We start from the raw sequence: 16,771 nt of genomic DNA, 5'->3' as shown, positions 1-16,771 counted from the left end.
AGGGAACCTGGCAGCGCAGCGCGCGTAAAAGGCGAGAGAGTAGAAACAGTCCGAAGCCTGGGTCTAATAGTATCGCTAGATAGCATGTGTGTAAGGTGACTTTCGATAGAGAACCTGGCAGTGCACGTAAAGTGTGTGTAAGAGGGGAGGGGATTGAAAGGCTTTTTTATGCATTGCGGGAGGGAGGGAGATGAGAAGAATGAAAGGCGGTTTTTTATGCATTTTTTATTTAATTCTGTCCAAAATGAAATTCATGGTTTCCACAACTTCAATTTCAATGACTATACTGCCTAATTTTACAACTATTTCCCCAGACATTAAAGTAACTGGAATGAAATTGGCCATTTCGTTGAATTCATCGTCGCTGTCGAACGCTGGATCCTCCAAAAGGTTTTTCCTTTGGAAATAATGAATTATTATTATTATTTGGCGATGTATAAAATATGTTTGCTCAATTTAATAACTATTTCTTGTATGCTCTTATTTCACGTCTCGCTCGCTCCGCTCAAGTCTGTGTCAAAAATACCCTTTGGGGTTTTGTGACGTCCTAGTTATATTTTGAAATATACTATCATCACGTAGGTTACCTTAGCTATTTGAAAGTCGACTTTATCGGTGACGCCATATGCACTAGCAGAATATTTTAAACCAAATAATTAATAAATTTGCAAGTCCTACTTACATAGTGCTATGCTGTCATAGTGAAAAAGTTTGGCCTGATAAGTTAGGAATTTATTGAGAGGTCTATTGTTTGTCTTTAATGTTAAGTTTTGTTATGTTAAGAATTCCTTGCAATTCTCACTTAACTTGGTTTTCAATTAATTTAATTATTGCACAAGATACAAGGTTCAATAAGTATGTTCTGTTCAAATAACTCTAATTTTTCATATTTTAATATACTAAAATACTGGAACATTCACTGAAAACAAAATACTGGAACAACGTTTTTGAAATATTCTATTTATAGTAGAATAAAAAGGTAAAATTTTTTAATTTACTATTTTAATATACTATGAATTGTGATAATACAAATGGCTAAAGGCATCTCTTTAAAGAAATGAATTACCACTTCAGTTTTTTGGATATGACTTTAGATTTAATCTCTGGAAAAAACATATCACATTACGAATTAATAATAATAAATAATCTTAGGGCCCGTTGCAAAAACTCTAGCCAAATTTTTAGTTCATCGGCTAGAAATCGCAAATCGGCTAGTCGATTGGCGATCTTGAAAAAGATGGGTTGCAAAAGTCTCCAAAGTGCGATCTAGCAAAATGAGATTTAACCAAAATAATTCTAGTCGAAATTACACCCCGCCCACTTTATAACCAATAGAAGAGTCCTATTTTCGCGGTAAATCGCGAGTTTTTTAGACAGACGACAGAGAAACGGTTTTCGTGAACTCGGTGAAAATTATCTTCTGTGAAGTTTGCTTTCAAGAATTTTTAATAATTTTGTGTAGATTGGTGGTTGAAACGTAAAAAATTATGGCACCCCGGGAAGGATATTAACCAAATTATAACGCAGAATGCAACGGTGGTCGACTTCTCAACACTTCAGGTTAAAGATCAAGTCGTAGTTCATTCCATAACTTCTTAAATGCGTGTTTTGGTAGTCGGTAATACCCCAAAAACTATTTTCATCCAATTCCAATGGATTTTGGGGTATATGTTGCACTCATCTACGTCTTAAAACACGCTCTCCAAAAATTGATAAATATTACGCCATTTTCCCCGTTCTAGCCGATTGGCGAGTGGGTTAGACCAGTCGCTAATCGGCTAGAAATATTTATCGCTAGCCGAGTTGAAAATTATTCTTTTGCAACGCGTTTCTCAGCTACAATCGCCAATCGGCTAACCACGCCTATTTTGGCTAGAATAATGACGTACCATTCTAGCAAAGCAAACTTTTGCAACGGGACCTAAGTTGTAAAAAAAAATATGAAAAGACAATAACCTTTTTCTTAACTACAGAGGTTTATCCGATTAAAGATAAATAAAAATGAACCAGATAACGCGTTAAATTTAAACATAACATAAATTAACCTTTCGAATGAAGTAAAGCGTTTCATTCATTATGAAGGGATATTTTATAGTTTTCAAACGATTTTTAGTCATTATTAAATATCAAGCTTTTATAAATATTGCTTATTTGTTTTATGAATACAATAATAAACATGCCAAGAAATTTTCATGGGCCCACGGTTCACTAGAATTGGATCAAAATTAAAGAACCGCTTGTACGATAATATTAATTTTATTTCTAATTGTTTTATTTTGGATTTTAAGAATGGAACATAAATTTGCCATTCGTTGGAAATTTAATGTCTCATACAATAGAACCGATAATGTCATGTATATATGGAAAATATGAGGTTGGTTTTAAACACTTCCTTCTTCCGTCTTCAAAGGAATTAAAGAGACGAGATAAAGTCGATTTCGAGAGACCAGATCAGTTAAAGATAATTTTAAAACCATCATGAAAATACTAATTTCAATTTTCATATTGACTTTGCTGCTAGTTTCGTCAATGTCGCAATGGAATAGGAGGGATCATTACGGTGAATATTTCTGACTTTTAACTTTGATTCTTTGAATAACAGCGGAAGAAAAATGAGCAGCGTGACTTACCAAATTACTGCACGGCTGGATTTCAAATCCTATGCTAAACCAGATGATATTGTTTGGTTATTCCAGGCATTTAGTGTAGTGCACACCTAGTAAATAAATATTTCAAGGTGTATTTGGAGTAAAAGCTAAAAGTTGAATTTTGATCAGGGGCGTGCCAACCATAAGGGCCGAGGGGGTGATTTTCTCCCACTATTTTTTTTTCCCAGGGAAGAATTTGCGCAATGTTGTAGTTCACTCCGGATATTTTTTTTCCACAGACATACTCTTTGTCTGTCGCGTGTTCAGTCAACCTGAACAGGTCGACTAAGCAGGCGACACCCTTTTGTTGGTTTCCTATATCTCGGTATTTTTTCGGACGCAGCCTTTTTAACGAGGTTTGTGCTTATATCAATGTTTCTGCACCCGCACTCGTAAAAATGTTGGCACGCTCCTGATTTTGATGCTTACCCACTTAAAGCAAATGTCTATTATTTTGGAGCAGACTTTATTTCAGACTAGTCTGCCTTTTTTCCAAATGCGCTTCCGTTAGATAACTTTTAATTTCCAAAGTAACAACACGTGTAATCAATATTTCTAGAGCTATGTAAGGGTCTGATGCAATGACGTCTTTTAAGAATCTTAAGAGAGAAAATATAAAAAAGTTTTAAATAGAAAATCAACCTAATGAATTTGCTACAGGGGCGGATACTTATGCCCCCCTTGACGCTTAAGCTTTGCAATTGACTGGATGATGTGTTATTAAACCCATATCTCAAGATGTCTTATAGCACCCCCCTTAAGTTTTTCTGTATCCGCCCCTGATTTGCTAATTATGATTATAATCATAAAAACAGTTATGGAATGAACACTCCTAAGACCTATAAATAAAATCAATTAGCGATTCGCGTTTCATTTAAAAACACGTCAATATAAAATTCCCATATGTAAAACCTTATCCTTCTACCGTCAAAACCAATACAAAGCGGAAATCCCTAACCTCGAGAATCGGTGGCAATGGTTACTTATGTCTGTCAACTACCACTTATATTTTCATTTTATCTTCTAGATTGTAAAAAAAAGCCAGCGGGTTACTGTGGTGACTTTTGTAGTTGCAGCCGGTACTACGGCTTCGTTTGTACTTGTAACGAAAAAGCTTATAGAGAATATACGGGTACGAAAATGGGTGAAGAGTATTTTGACGGCGGAGATTATAGACATTACGGATAATAAATGAATTGTAAGTTTGGAACTTAGTGCCAATAAAATAAAATTGCAATGTAAGGTTTTTTTAAATGTTTCTTATAAAATACATATAAATTTAATTTTCTTTTATTTAATAAAATATTCTTAGATTGGACAGAATTTGATTGCTTAATTATCTTTTTAATTTATCATATATCATAATCACTCATAAGTATGCCACAGAAGCATTTTCTTTACTAAAACCTTGTTCACGGAATATGACGTAAATTACGTCACTTACAGCTCTGACGAAAAACGCGTCATCAACTTTGTAACGGAAGTTAGTGAATTCCTGTAGAGTTTCTGGAGCTTAGCTCGCGACTCGCTATCACTATCTACAGTTTCCATGGTAACCTTTTCAGAGCACAAGGATCACATAAATTTTCCATTTTCTGGTCTTCTCATCGTATATTCCGTGTGAAACCAGGTTTTATTGAAAATTTTTTAAAAAGAAATGTTTTAAAGAAGCAAACTTATGTGTAATTATGTTAAAAATGGTTTTATTAACGATTATTCTCATGAACATTCTGCTCCTAGAAATAAAGAAACGATCTGAAGAGCGAAACAAATTTGAGTAGCTAGCATGTGTCAGTATTTTTCACGCCAGAGCCATTGTTGTTCATTTTGGTGTTGATTCTTTATTGTCGGGCAAATCTTGTAATTTTCTGCTTACTTCCGTTAATTAACCGGTGCAATTATTATTTAAACATCTTTTCAATTTTTGCTTATCTATAACTAGAAGTCTTAAAGTTTGTCCTTTTATTTAATTGTGTGTCGTCTTCCTAAAAACTCGAGAACGGTTAGCTCTAGAGATTTGAAATTTTAACTCAATGTTCAGAGCCTGACTTCCAACTAAATGCCTCTAATTCCATGTTTATTAATCTAATTCAATTTTATTATTTTACTCATAATTCAATTTTATTTTACTCATAATTCAATTTTTTTACTCATAATTAAATTTAATTTTTCTCATAGTTCAATTTTATTTTACTCATAGTTCAATTTTATTTTACTCATAGTTCAATTTTATTTTACTCATAGTTCAATTTTATTTTACTCAACTTTGGACTTTCGCCTCTTTGTTTCCCTTATCTACTTTTCCGCCTGGTCTCGGCTTTTAATTTTTTCTCTACTTCCACCAATTTGCTTCCCTTATCTGTATTTAATTTTTTTGTCTTGACTGCCACCCCTTTGCTTCTATTATCTATTTTTCAGAACATTTTTTTTTTGAAAAATGTCTCGTGGTCGCGCGGTTATTTGTTTTAAAACTTCGCCCGGTTTGTTTTCCTCTCTGGAGTTCCTTACGTCCGTCCCGACTCTTTTAACGGGTAAGTGTGAAATTCTTAGAAGGGGAATTAGTGTGAAAGAAATGGACTTTAAAGAACGGAAGGTCAATATAAAATTCCCATATGTAAAACCTTATCCTTCTACCGTCAAAACCAATACAAAGCGGAAATCCCTAACCTCGAGAATCGGTGGCAATGGTTACTTATGTCTGTCAACTACCACTTATATTTTCATTTTATCTTCTAGATTGTAAAAAAAAAGCCAGCGGGTTACTGTGGTGACTTTTGTAGTTGCAGCCGGTACTACGGCTTCGTTTGTACTTGTAACGAAAAAGCTTATAGAGAATATACGGGTACGAAAATGGGTGAAGAGTATTTTGACGGCGGATATTATAGACATTACGGATAATAAATGAATTGTAAGTTTGGAACTTAGTAATTAAACTTCCTAATGTATTATTAGTTTTTCATATAGACTCTTAAGCGCGCCTTCCCAATCGACCGCCATTACCTCCCTGCTTACAGTCTTCGGGGAGGGTTATGAAAAAACCGGTTTTGGGGGGATGAAATTTCTGCGGTAGAGGGCTGGCTCGTTGGTTGTCTGTACGATAATGGCGGCACCCAGTAAACGTTTCTAAAAAGAGTGTATAAGCTCATCTTTATCCTATCTCAGATAAATCTATGTGGGTTTCTACGTAACTGTCAACTGACACACCCTTACGTATTCTCAATTGAAAATGGGCTCATCCTCCAAATGTTTGCTTTATTTTCTTCAGTCGGAAAACTCGACACAATTTCACAAATGTAGCAAAGGCCACAATATCTTCTGCTACTAGTGTGCCTTCCGAGCAATTATTTAGTGGGGCAATGGGCAAGCATAATTGTTGATCCCCTTCGCAACCGTCTTAAAGGAGAAACAGCAGAAAAGCCAGTGGCGTAAATAAAGCCCCGGAAGACTCCGCAATGCGGGGGGGGGGGGCTTCCATCGAAGGGCCCCCAAATTGCCTATGGGACTGTGTACAGTCCAACCGCGCGAGGCCTCGTCTAGTTTTTCTCTTGTCAGCTCAAGTTAATGTTTTACTTGCTTGAAATAATTATTTATGTTTCAACAGGCGCGCCCCAAACTTTATAAATACAACCGCAATAACCGTCGTATAAATATCCAAACAACATACATAATGAAAGTAACATACTGAAGTTTGAAAAGTATCGAGACACGTGTTTTATAGCAGATCGTTAAACCTTGTATATTAATAAATAAGTTGTGTTTCTGAATTTAAGGCTAATTCGTTTGCATAATATAATCGCTGGCCTGGGTAGTTTTTGTCTAGAAAATCTAAAATTTCAAATTATGCATTTACTTACATTTCACAAATGACAATGCTTATTGAACGAAATAATATGAACTCCATTTAGAACGATATACTCAACTCAAATCCAAACGAGTCATAGAAATCCCGTCGTTATATTTTTCAATGAAATGAGGCAGGGGCGTAGGAACCAGGGGGCAATGCCCCTCCCTAGAATTTTGCTTTGAGGGGCAACTAATGTTATTGCCCCTTCAACTTTTGGGTCAGTTGAAATCTTCAAAAGTTCAAATTCTCAATTTAAAAGCATATAAAGCTTATAGAAGTTCAACTGTATCTTTTCCCGCCAATTTACATATTAGTCAAACAGTAACACATGCATTCGGTGAAGCTACACTCAAAACCATTATCATTTTATTATTGTGGATTTGTGTATCTTAAATTCATAAACGACTCTAAAGACTAAAATACACTTCGTATGATAACTGTTGTTACTGTTAATGCCTTAATGACATTGGGTATTAGCCTAGCTGATTATTATTATTATTATTATTCGCGACCGATTACTCACTCTACATCAGGGGCTAAGCTCCTAGACCCCCGTTTCGTTTCTCTTTGCCCCCTCCAACTTCTAAAACGTTCCTACGCCCCTGAAATGAGAAGCGGAAAGGAAGGCAATGACTCCCCAAAACTTAAAAGTACATCATCCCCCACCCCTCCATCTAGAAACGATGAAACCGTGGGAATTTTCAAACAGAAGATTTCATTTTTACCATACTTTATTGAATAAACAAATAACGCGCTGACATGAGTTCCCTACGAGGGAATAGAAGCAATAATTTTTTTAATTATTATACATCTAGATCGTGATTCTGGTCGGACTTTGGAGTGTGAACTCCAGACTTCCAAGTTCTACCAGAACCTTTGTTTTTAATGATCCAGACGCTAATTGTAAAAGGCGATACATGTTAGCCCTAACTCTAGAAGGCGATAATCGCGACTTGCCCTTAATGATTATAAGGGACCCCAAAAACAGTTTCCCGGGAGGACCCCGAACCCATAGCTACGTCACTAAGAAAGCTACTATTTTTAAAATATAATTGATCAAAAACAAATTTTATTTTCTAAATAAATAAATGTGGTGGATTTTATTTATCTTTAACTTCATTTGAATTGCTTGTGTATTTAACTTTAATTAATACTAAACACACTGGAACCGTATAGGAACCGTTTAGGAACCAAAACCGATCGGTTCTAAATTTTGAGAACCGGAACCGAAACCAGAACCGTTAAATTAAAATTTTAAGAACCGGAACCGTAACCGGAACGGATAAAGCAAAAATTTAGGAACCGGAACCGGATCCGGAACCGAGATAGTCCAAAAAAGTGGAACCGTTGCATCCCTAGTACCTAGTAACAGAGACCATACCACCGGAGGCCTATCATCATAGTATCCTACGCCATCGTCTACCTAGCCCGGACAGGTGACAAATCCAGCATGGGTAGCAGTACCCTACTACTGATGGTCGCACCTTTGACGCAAGCCATTCAACCCGGCAGAAGAAGCAGCAATAGGTGGACTAATCCCCACTTCGCCCACAGTAGTGGGATTAAGAGTAGATGCTGTAGCAATTTAGCCGACACCCTACCTTCGTAGGTATGGAGTCAAACCCTTTGGAGAGAGCTCCTTAAGGGGAACGACGAACACACAGCAGCCCAAGTAACCCTGCAGAGCTGGCACCGGAGATCCTGGTGGACTTCAAAGACCGGGAAACAGAACCACCGTGCCCGCATATGGAGGCCCGCCGCCCCACAGCAGGCTACCCAATCCATCAAGGCGACCAGTTTGCCTGGACCCTCTCCTTTAGCCTGAGCCGAAGCTCAGTATCCAGTCCAAACCTGACCGAAGTCGGAGGTGAAGATAGGACCATTTGACCGGAGCTAACATCTTCCAGTGCGCCACCGCCCTTATGGGTTACATGAGCCGGACCCCGACTCCCCGGTAAAGCCACCAGTTATTGCACACTCTGAACCATTTAGGGCCGGCTGCTGCTTACAATTTGAAATATTAGTGGAATGTTGAAAGCCACACCTGCGTTAGAAAATATTTGGTCCGGTTTTACCACGTGGTAGCAGGTATGGCCAATCATATTCTGGAAACAAGCGCGTGAAACTAAATAAATTCATAATAATAATTGAGAATTTCTAGAATATGTATGAAAATTGAATGACGTCTGCTATAGGAAATTTAAAGGAAGTTTTTAAATAAAAATTGAATTTAATTGAAAAAAATGTGAGTATCATATTCACGCAAATTTTTAATTAGAAATCGATAGAATAAAGGTTGTTTTTGACTTTTCATAATTCCTTTAATATAATGAGATACCAGTTTCTCCTAGTGTTTTAACTTATTGTAATTTCTTCACGTAAAATCATAAATTGTTAGTTCAATACTTGATCAATTGTTCGATATTTTCTAAGACTTCCAAAGGAATTGTTGTCTTTATAAGGCACCCTTTGCCAATTCTAACTTGTTTGTCACTTTCTTTCAAGTTAAGGCTACAAATGAAATACGTTTTAGAGGTTTTCATGGTTTATTGAATATATCCATTTATTAAGGGGTTTAGTGGTTTGAATAGAGGAAACCTATTACTGTTTGAATTATTCATAAGCTTACATTTATTTAAAAAAATTATCCTACCGATGAAAATACATAATTTGTCAACTGAATGAGTAGTTTTGTCAGATATTTATTACAAAACTTAATTATATTCATTTCCTCTCCACACATAGCCTTTCAATCCAGCCCTGCGAAGTGCCGATTAAATCTGCCAGCGGTCATATCATTTTTCCCCGAGTCCATGTTCGAATCACGCTAAGCCCTGGCGGACCAAAAACATGTTTATCCACTCTTGTTCTCCCGAATCTACCAACCGTTGTTCTTCTTGGAATCAACTGGTGTAGCGATATGAAACTCGTCCTTGATTTCGGTTCCAAAGCCATTGTCCAACTGCCGCATACATCGCCCGATCCTTACTACCCCGACGCAGCGGTGCTCGACGACTTACCGGGAAACTAGCCGTATTCGGAAAAGGCTCCGAACATCGCCTTTCTCGACATAGAGACTTCAATGACGTGGTAACCTTGGACCGAAACACTCCTCTCGATCAAGCACTTCCGCTCGCCGCATTTCACGGATGCTCTTCTCACGCCCAGCCGAGAATTACGCCGAAAGTCGGGCCTCGCCGCGCCGTTCGCTATTCTCCCGATACAAAACGACGTCAACGCCACTGTTGGCAATCTTTCTATTGACGACAAGATTTTATAGCCTGGAATGCAAATTGGTACAATCGAAAATCACGCAAGATCTCCAACTGCCGCTTTCACCGTCAAATACATGGCCGTTCCCGACCCTAACGCGTGGCATCGCTCCACGATAGGCACTGATTTATCCAATGAAGAGCACAGCGCGGTCGAATCAATTTCGGGCGAATTTTGATGCTGTTTCAAAAAGGCCGAAGATCCTCTCCGCCGCTCCAGGCTTACGCCGCACACTATCAACACCCAGAGGCATTTGCCCGTTCAAATACCGCCACGCCGCACGTCCTTTGCAGAACGGGACCTTATCTGCGAAGAAGTCCGTAATATGATGCGAGGTCAAGTCATTCGCCCATTCACTAGACCCTGGGCTTCACGAATATGAGTCGCCACCAAAAAAGACGGCACACCCCGCTTTTGTTTTGGCTTTCGCCGTATCAACGATCTGACGAAACGAGACGTTTACCTCTTGCCGAGAGTTGACGATGCTCTCGATTGACTTCACGGTGCCAATATTCTAGCACAATGGACTTAGCTAATGGATACTGGCAGATACCGCTCGCCCACGTCGATAAAGAAAAAACCATCTTCTGCACACCAGACGGCCTCTTGGAATTTAACTTACTACCCATGGGGGAGAGCAACGCCAGCGCAATGTTCCAGCGCACAATGAATGTCGTACTTTCCAGTCTCAATTGAAATACTTGTCTTGTCTACCTCGACGACATCATGGGGTTTTCTGATACATTAAACGCCCGTATTACCCGTTTACAGACAAGTACTGGGCAGAATCATTCAGGGAAGCCGGCCTCTCCCTCAATGCCGAAAAATGTAGACAGTTCCATGAAGTACATCGGCCACATCATATCAGTAAAAGAAGTCTCACCAAATCCAAAAAAGACGCCTTCTTGGCTCCCACCACTCGGAAAGACCAACAGTCATTCCTGGGGCTCTGCTCATACCGTCGAAGATTCGTCAAAAACTTTTCAACGATCGCCGGACCTTTGACCGAGCTAACAAGTCCTAAGGCCATATTTCAAAGAGGTCCAGTACAAGCACGAGCCTTCCGGATGCTGAAAGTGAAACAAGCATAGCCACCGATCCTTTGCCTTTTAGACCCTGAGCTCCCTACGGAGATTCACCCTTACACCTCAAACAAGGGCTTGAGAGCAGTTCTATCCCAGCGCAAGGTCTGCAATGAACACGTCATATAGCATACGCCAGCCGTTCCCTTTCGGCCCCATAAGTCAACTACAGCACCACGGAAAAAGAATGTTTAGCTTTCGTACGGGCTCTGAAGCAGTTCGTCCCTACATTTATCATCACTGATCACCACGCACTGTGCTGGCTACCGACCCTTAAAGATCCTCACGGTCGTCTCGTCCAATGGTCGTTACATGTTCAAGACCAGGACCGAGAGATGGTACTTCACAGTAGGCGACACCATTCTAACGGCAATTGCCAAAGCTGCCTCATGGCCGATGAAGTCACCGAAACTCCCACCGATGCTGGCCCGATCAACGCCTTCATCGAACTCCACACATATCAACTTTGCAACACGCCGATCTAGTCTTTGGCCCCATCATCGATCCCCTCCGAGATCCTTCGTCCCTACCCAGGTAGCAACAGCACGTGTAGATTTGGTGGATACTAGGTTATTATAGTGGAACAGACGTGTGGAGAAATATTACACGTGGTCCACACGTGTTTCTTGGGTTTTTTTTACACCAAATGAAGTTCGTGCCCAAATAATCGTGGCCTACACGTGTTGGTTTCGGTTACCGTCCACGTAAAAAAATTCATGCACAAATACTCGTGGCCTACACGTGTTGTTTTCGGGTAGTGTACCGCACAAAATATAACTAATAAGGCACTGAATTATAAATGTACATGGTAAATTATCATAGGCGAAGATAATATGAAACGTAATTTTTTAACCTAATGTTTAAATTTTACAAAGTTATGTTTTTCATTCCGGCTGTTAAATAAGAGTTATTGAGGGTTTAGTTATATTTATGTCAGTGTTAAGTATCAAGTTTTTTTAGGCCCTTACCCAGGTAGCAAAGCCAGGTGTAAATTTCATGGATATTTGGTAAATGTAATGGAATAAACGTGTTCCCAATATACGCATGTGTTCTACACGTGTTCCTTTGGGTTGCCGAACACGAAATTAAATTAGTGTAAATTGACACGTGAGATACACGTGTTGATTTGGGTTACACGTAATCAAATTAATTAATTAAATTTACACGTGATCCTGGCGTGAATGAAAGATATACCACGGAATTTAACTAATTTAAGTAATTTAACTTTTGTAATGTATCACTCCATCTTGTAAATATAGTACACCAGCTGAGGTACCCGTTATTTCCCGCGAAAATATGCCATTTTGAATAGAGTCTAATAGAAGAATGCTTAAAAAAAAGATATCCAAATAAATTACTAAACATAATTAGTAGAAATCACGTATAAAATTTATATATTTAAAAATGAGTATAAAATTAATTTGATTAAAGGAATTAAAATTAAAATTACTCTTATAAAATTAAACAAGTTGGCAAGCCAAAATAAACTTCTCCTCGGAAGAATTGAGACGAAACGACCAATTTTAATTTATTCGTAATATCATAAGTTAAGTAGTTACAACAGTGAGTTAGACGTAGTATAACAATGCACAATTGAATTATAACCTTTTTACAGTACAAGTTTATCAGTTGAATATAATACGAAGCAAATTTTAATGAAATAAATATCTACAGAGGGTATTATAACGACCGTTCGCTTTTTGGTTTATAATTTTAACGGAATCGGGCCGATTTTAATTAAACGATAGATTATCGAAATTTTGTTAAAAGAATATTCCCTAAGGCCGCGCGATAAATTTACGAGAATAATTTCCCGTCGCCGTTATATCGAAAATTTATATGATTCGGGATTGCCAGAACTGTAATGTTGTGATTAGAAAATAAAATGGCAACCAGAATTATGCAAAATTATAAATGTTTATTTTTATTCTATGTAATTGTACAGAACTTGTACTCAAGTGTCTAAGACTAGATTTGTCTTAGTTCATCGTGATTGAAAAATAAACCAAAACACACTTACTTACTTTAACTAAATTCAAACTACCTAACTATAAACTGTCTTAATTAACAGCTGAGAGCTATTCGCTTCTAATTACTTCCAATCTACTTAATTAGCCTCACAGGTTGAGTTGACAATTTCAAGGGTATAATTAGGTTATTCCAATTCAAAAAATAATAACAATCAGTTTTACCGTACAGCTGACTTGGGTTAGTTCACAATTACTTTAACACTTTCCGTCTTAAACACGCACTGTTCATACATATAAGTCCATTCACTCACGTTCCAAATGCGAAACACAATTTAACTCTTTTCTTGACCGAAGACCGAACATACTAATTAAAACCGCAAAGTTACCTCATAACGTTTGACCGACACTAGGACCCCGTCCTGTAGTAGTTTGTCTGACAGCCAAGAACTAAGAAAGACTATATCTTCTATATTGACGGCAACGGCCTTATATACCTTTTGTGTTTTGTTTTGACCCGTCGAGATTTGACTAAAGTTCGAAAAATTGAAGAGATTATATTTTTTAACCGGTTTGATTGATAGTTCTACACACGGTGGCGCTATATTATTACTTTGATATAGTTTCCGCAGGAGTTTTGAATAATTATCCTTTTTCTAAGCGTTATTAAAAGGTAATAATGAACTACTTTTTGTGTTTTAACGAAATTTTGTTAAGAATTTAACAAAAATTTCAAACAAAACAAAAAACCGTACCAAAGAATAAACAAACAAAGTTCAATAAACAATATATACAGATATTGCATTAATCCGTTTAGTAAAAAACCCGCCTTATCATAATGGTGATAAGGCGGTGAACTAGTTTCATTGTAACAATGCGGACCAAGTTCAATTCCTGATCACGATCAAATTTTACATTAAAATACTAAAATATTTAATTAAATATAAGATTAATATAATCTATAAATATTTAATTAAATATAAGATTAATATAATTTATAAATATTGAATTAAATATAAGATTAATATAATCTATAAATATTTAATTAAATATAAGTTTAATATAATCTATAAATATTTAATTAAATATAAGATTAATATAATTTATAAATATTTAATTAAATAGAAGATTAATATAATTTACAAATATTTAAAATGATGTAGAATAAAGTATAGTACCTAACGTTATAACTTTGTAAAGGACATTCGCCAAAGCTGTTTTTTATAAAAACACCGTAACTTAGCAAGCGTTGGTGGCTGAGTGGTTAGAGTAAATCTCTTGCACGAGACAGACCCGGGTTCAATTCCCGGCCGGCGCCAATGAATCGCTAATTGATACTAAGACGAATACCGTGTACAATTGGTGGAAACCGTGCCATTGGACGTTGAGAGGTTGCATAACACTCAGCACTCGGTCCGTCCCAAAGTCATTAAGAAGAAGTTGGAGAGAAAACGCCCGTACAAACACAACAGACTCAACATCCACAACCATCATCACACAAACACAACAAACTCAACACCCACAACCGTCATAACACGAACTCAACATCCACAACATTCACAATACGAACTCAACATTCACAACCTACACATAAACATTACAATAACGAAATATCAAATCAACCTGAATTAAAACTGTCGCGACGGTGAGTCGTGACGAAACCAAACCCAACCGCAAATCAATCCGTTAACGCTCACCGTCACACGGTGGTTTTTCCAACCTTTCGAGATACTGCGAACGCATAAATTTCGAGAAACTGCGTACGCAATGATTACCCTTTGAAAATGCGAACGCGTTCGCAGGCCTGACAGACAGACCCACCCACAGACAGACAGACAGACACGGTGATTGTATAACCCCTCCAGAGACCAATGTAATCGCTTAAATAAATAATTATTGACCATTTAATACTGTAACCTCAGCAAATTAACACCAAAAATGAAAATTACATTCCCCGAACTTCAATGCCAAGACTGGAACCCGTGCCCTGTCAATCATTAGACGAGTATCTTAAGTAGTCGATTATAATATATGTTGCATTATTAACAACGAGTCTATAACTACGTACCATCGTATTTTTGGCTGATTAGAAATTAAGAGTTAATTTCAGTATTTAATACTTTTAACGGGAAAATCTCTTGCATTAAAACCTTAAAAAAGGTTTGTTGATGGGAGCAAAGTCTGTTATGGCGGTGTAGTCTAGAGATCAGTTATATTTTTATTGATTAGAAATTGAAATTAAGAGTTAATTTCAGTATTTAATATTTTTAATGGGAAAATCTCTTGCGTAATGTAATTTAAGATTTAATTGACCAAAGATTTAGTAATTAGTAAGAATACTTCTTTAATTTGTTTTTATATTTGCTTACATTAATTAAATCATTGTAATGGTTTAAATTTTAAAGGTGCTGTACGAGTAAACAATAGCTACATAAAAGCCCAGGAAACGGATATTGACGTAAAAAAAAACAAAACCTTAAACGCTGAACAACAAGTAGAAAACAGCCAGAATAATGAGGATTGCGAAAAGTAATCATCTTGTTAAAAATTTGAATTTCATTTGACAAAATCACCTGTAAAGTTTACTTGGCTAATTTTTAATTAAAAAAAAACTGATTCGTCAATAATTGTACCACTATCCCACTACAATAAACTTTGTATTATACGATTTTTCGTTATGAATTTGGTTGTTTGAACTTGTTTCTTAAACAGTAGAAAAATATTAATAAGGCCTAATTTTATCGTTTATTTTCGATGTCAAATAATCACCGCAAAATATTTGTAAGTGTAAGTGGGCTTTTGAGGAAGTCTATAATAAGTGTTTGGGTGCTGTTATTTAAGTATAAGGTTGGTGTTCAAATGGTGTGATTCTAATGTTAACAAGTGTAACATTTGTGGTTAAAAGGCGTTAAGATAGTGTAAAGTCAGTAGTTGAAAGGTGTTGAATAGGTGTTTTTACTCACGTTGATAATAAATGCGTACACACGTGATTTAGGCGGACATGATCCATCGTGGACACACGTGGATGTAACACGTGAAATAAATTATTTCTAAACTCGTGAAAAACACGTGATTTTGCTACCTGGGTAGCAACAATAGCCTTATAACGCCGAGCCGCTAAATACCTCTTGATGGATAACGTTCCGAGAGGCCCAAAAAGCGACATTTACTGTCTGTTCCGAGATTAATAGTACCCTCCTCAGCCAATACAAATGTATTAGAAACGTTAAGCGGGACATATGGGAATGGAAAAGACATTCCTTCGCATTAAAGCCAAATATTTCTGGGAAGGTATGAAAAAGGAGATAGCAGATTACGTCAGAACATGCATCGTATGCCAACGAACAAAAACCGAAAGGCGTAGGAAGGCAGGGCTTATGATATGAGTTGCATCCTTCATAAACCATGGGAATTAGTCGGGTTAGATTTAGTTGGACCCCTCCCTCCCTCACCCTCCGGTTACACTCAACTATTGGTCATGGTGGATTATTTCACCAACCCAGTTAAAATAGTACCCCTCAACCAAGCCACGGCAATCAACGTAGCCAAGGTCTTCCTAGATTACGTTATTGGTCGATACGTTATGCCCCTCTGAATTAATTCCGATAATCAGCCCCAAATTATCAGTAACGTATTTGCAGAAGAAAATGACCTTATGGGAATAAAGCATAGTTTTACCAGTTTATACCTTCCCAAAAGTAACACCACTGAGCGATATAACCAAGTCGTGGGACGTTTACTAGCGACCTACATTGTTAATGATCATCGAAATTTCAATTTCAATTTCAATTTTATTCACAGCAAATTTTAAATAATTTTACAAGAATTTATTTTCGGGCCAAAGTCAGCTTGCGACTTATAGGCCCATATTGGTGTAAGAAATAATATTATTTTAAAAATCTATATTACAAAGCGGTAAAAAATAATTAAACAATAAAAAAAAACAGTTTCTAGAGA

General features: G+C 37.1%; 2 long non-coding RNA genes across 5 annotated transcripts; one reads left to right on the top strand and one right to left on the bottom strand.

Moving 5' to 3' along the window:
• Window positions 1-225: 225 nt before the first annotated feature.
• On the bottom strand, window positions 226-1,451 carry LOC149960419 (uncharacterized). The gene is made up of 2 exons (XR_016472801.1): window positions 1,067-1,451; window positions 226-397 (listed from the first exon to the last, which is right to left on the bottom strand). It is a non-coding gene; the product is annotated as an uncharacterized LOC149960419 (long non-coding RNA).
• An 894-nt stretch (window positions 1,452-2,345) lies between these two features.
• LOC149960418 (uncharacterized) lies at window positions 2,346-15,422 on the top strand. 4 transcript variants are annotated; one of them, XR_016480773.1, is made up of 5 exons: window positions 2,346-2,560; window positions 3,676-5,179; window positions 8,102-8,737; window positions 9,238-11,381; window positions 15,220-15,422. It is a non-coding gene; the product is annotated as an uncharacterized LOC149960418 (long non-coding RNA). The 4 variants fall into 4 exon arrangements; XR_016480772.1 differs by lacking the exon at window positions 15,220-15,422 and having other exon boundaries at window positions 2,350-2,560; window positions 8,102-8,580; window positions 8,654-8,737; window positions 9,238-12,728; XR_016480774.1 differs by lacking the exon at window positions 9,238-11,381 and having other exon boundaries at window positions 2,350-2,560; window positions 15,220-15,421.
• The last annotated feature ends 1,349 nt before the right edge of the window (window positions 15,423-16,771 follow it).

Source organism: Leiobunum rupestre, chromosome 1 (genome assembly GCF_980474605.1).
Source record: "Leiobunum rupestre chromosome 1, qqLeiRupe1.1.hap1, whole genome shotgun sequence".
Taxonomy (NCBI): domain Eukaryota; kingdom Metazoa; phylum Arthropoda; class Arachnida; order Opiliones; family Sclerosomatidae; genus Leiobunum; species Leiobunum rupestre.
Note: the sequence above shows the minus strand (reverse complement) of the source record. Positions and strands in the feature narration are given on the sequence as shown.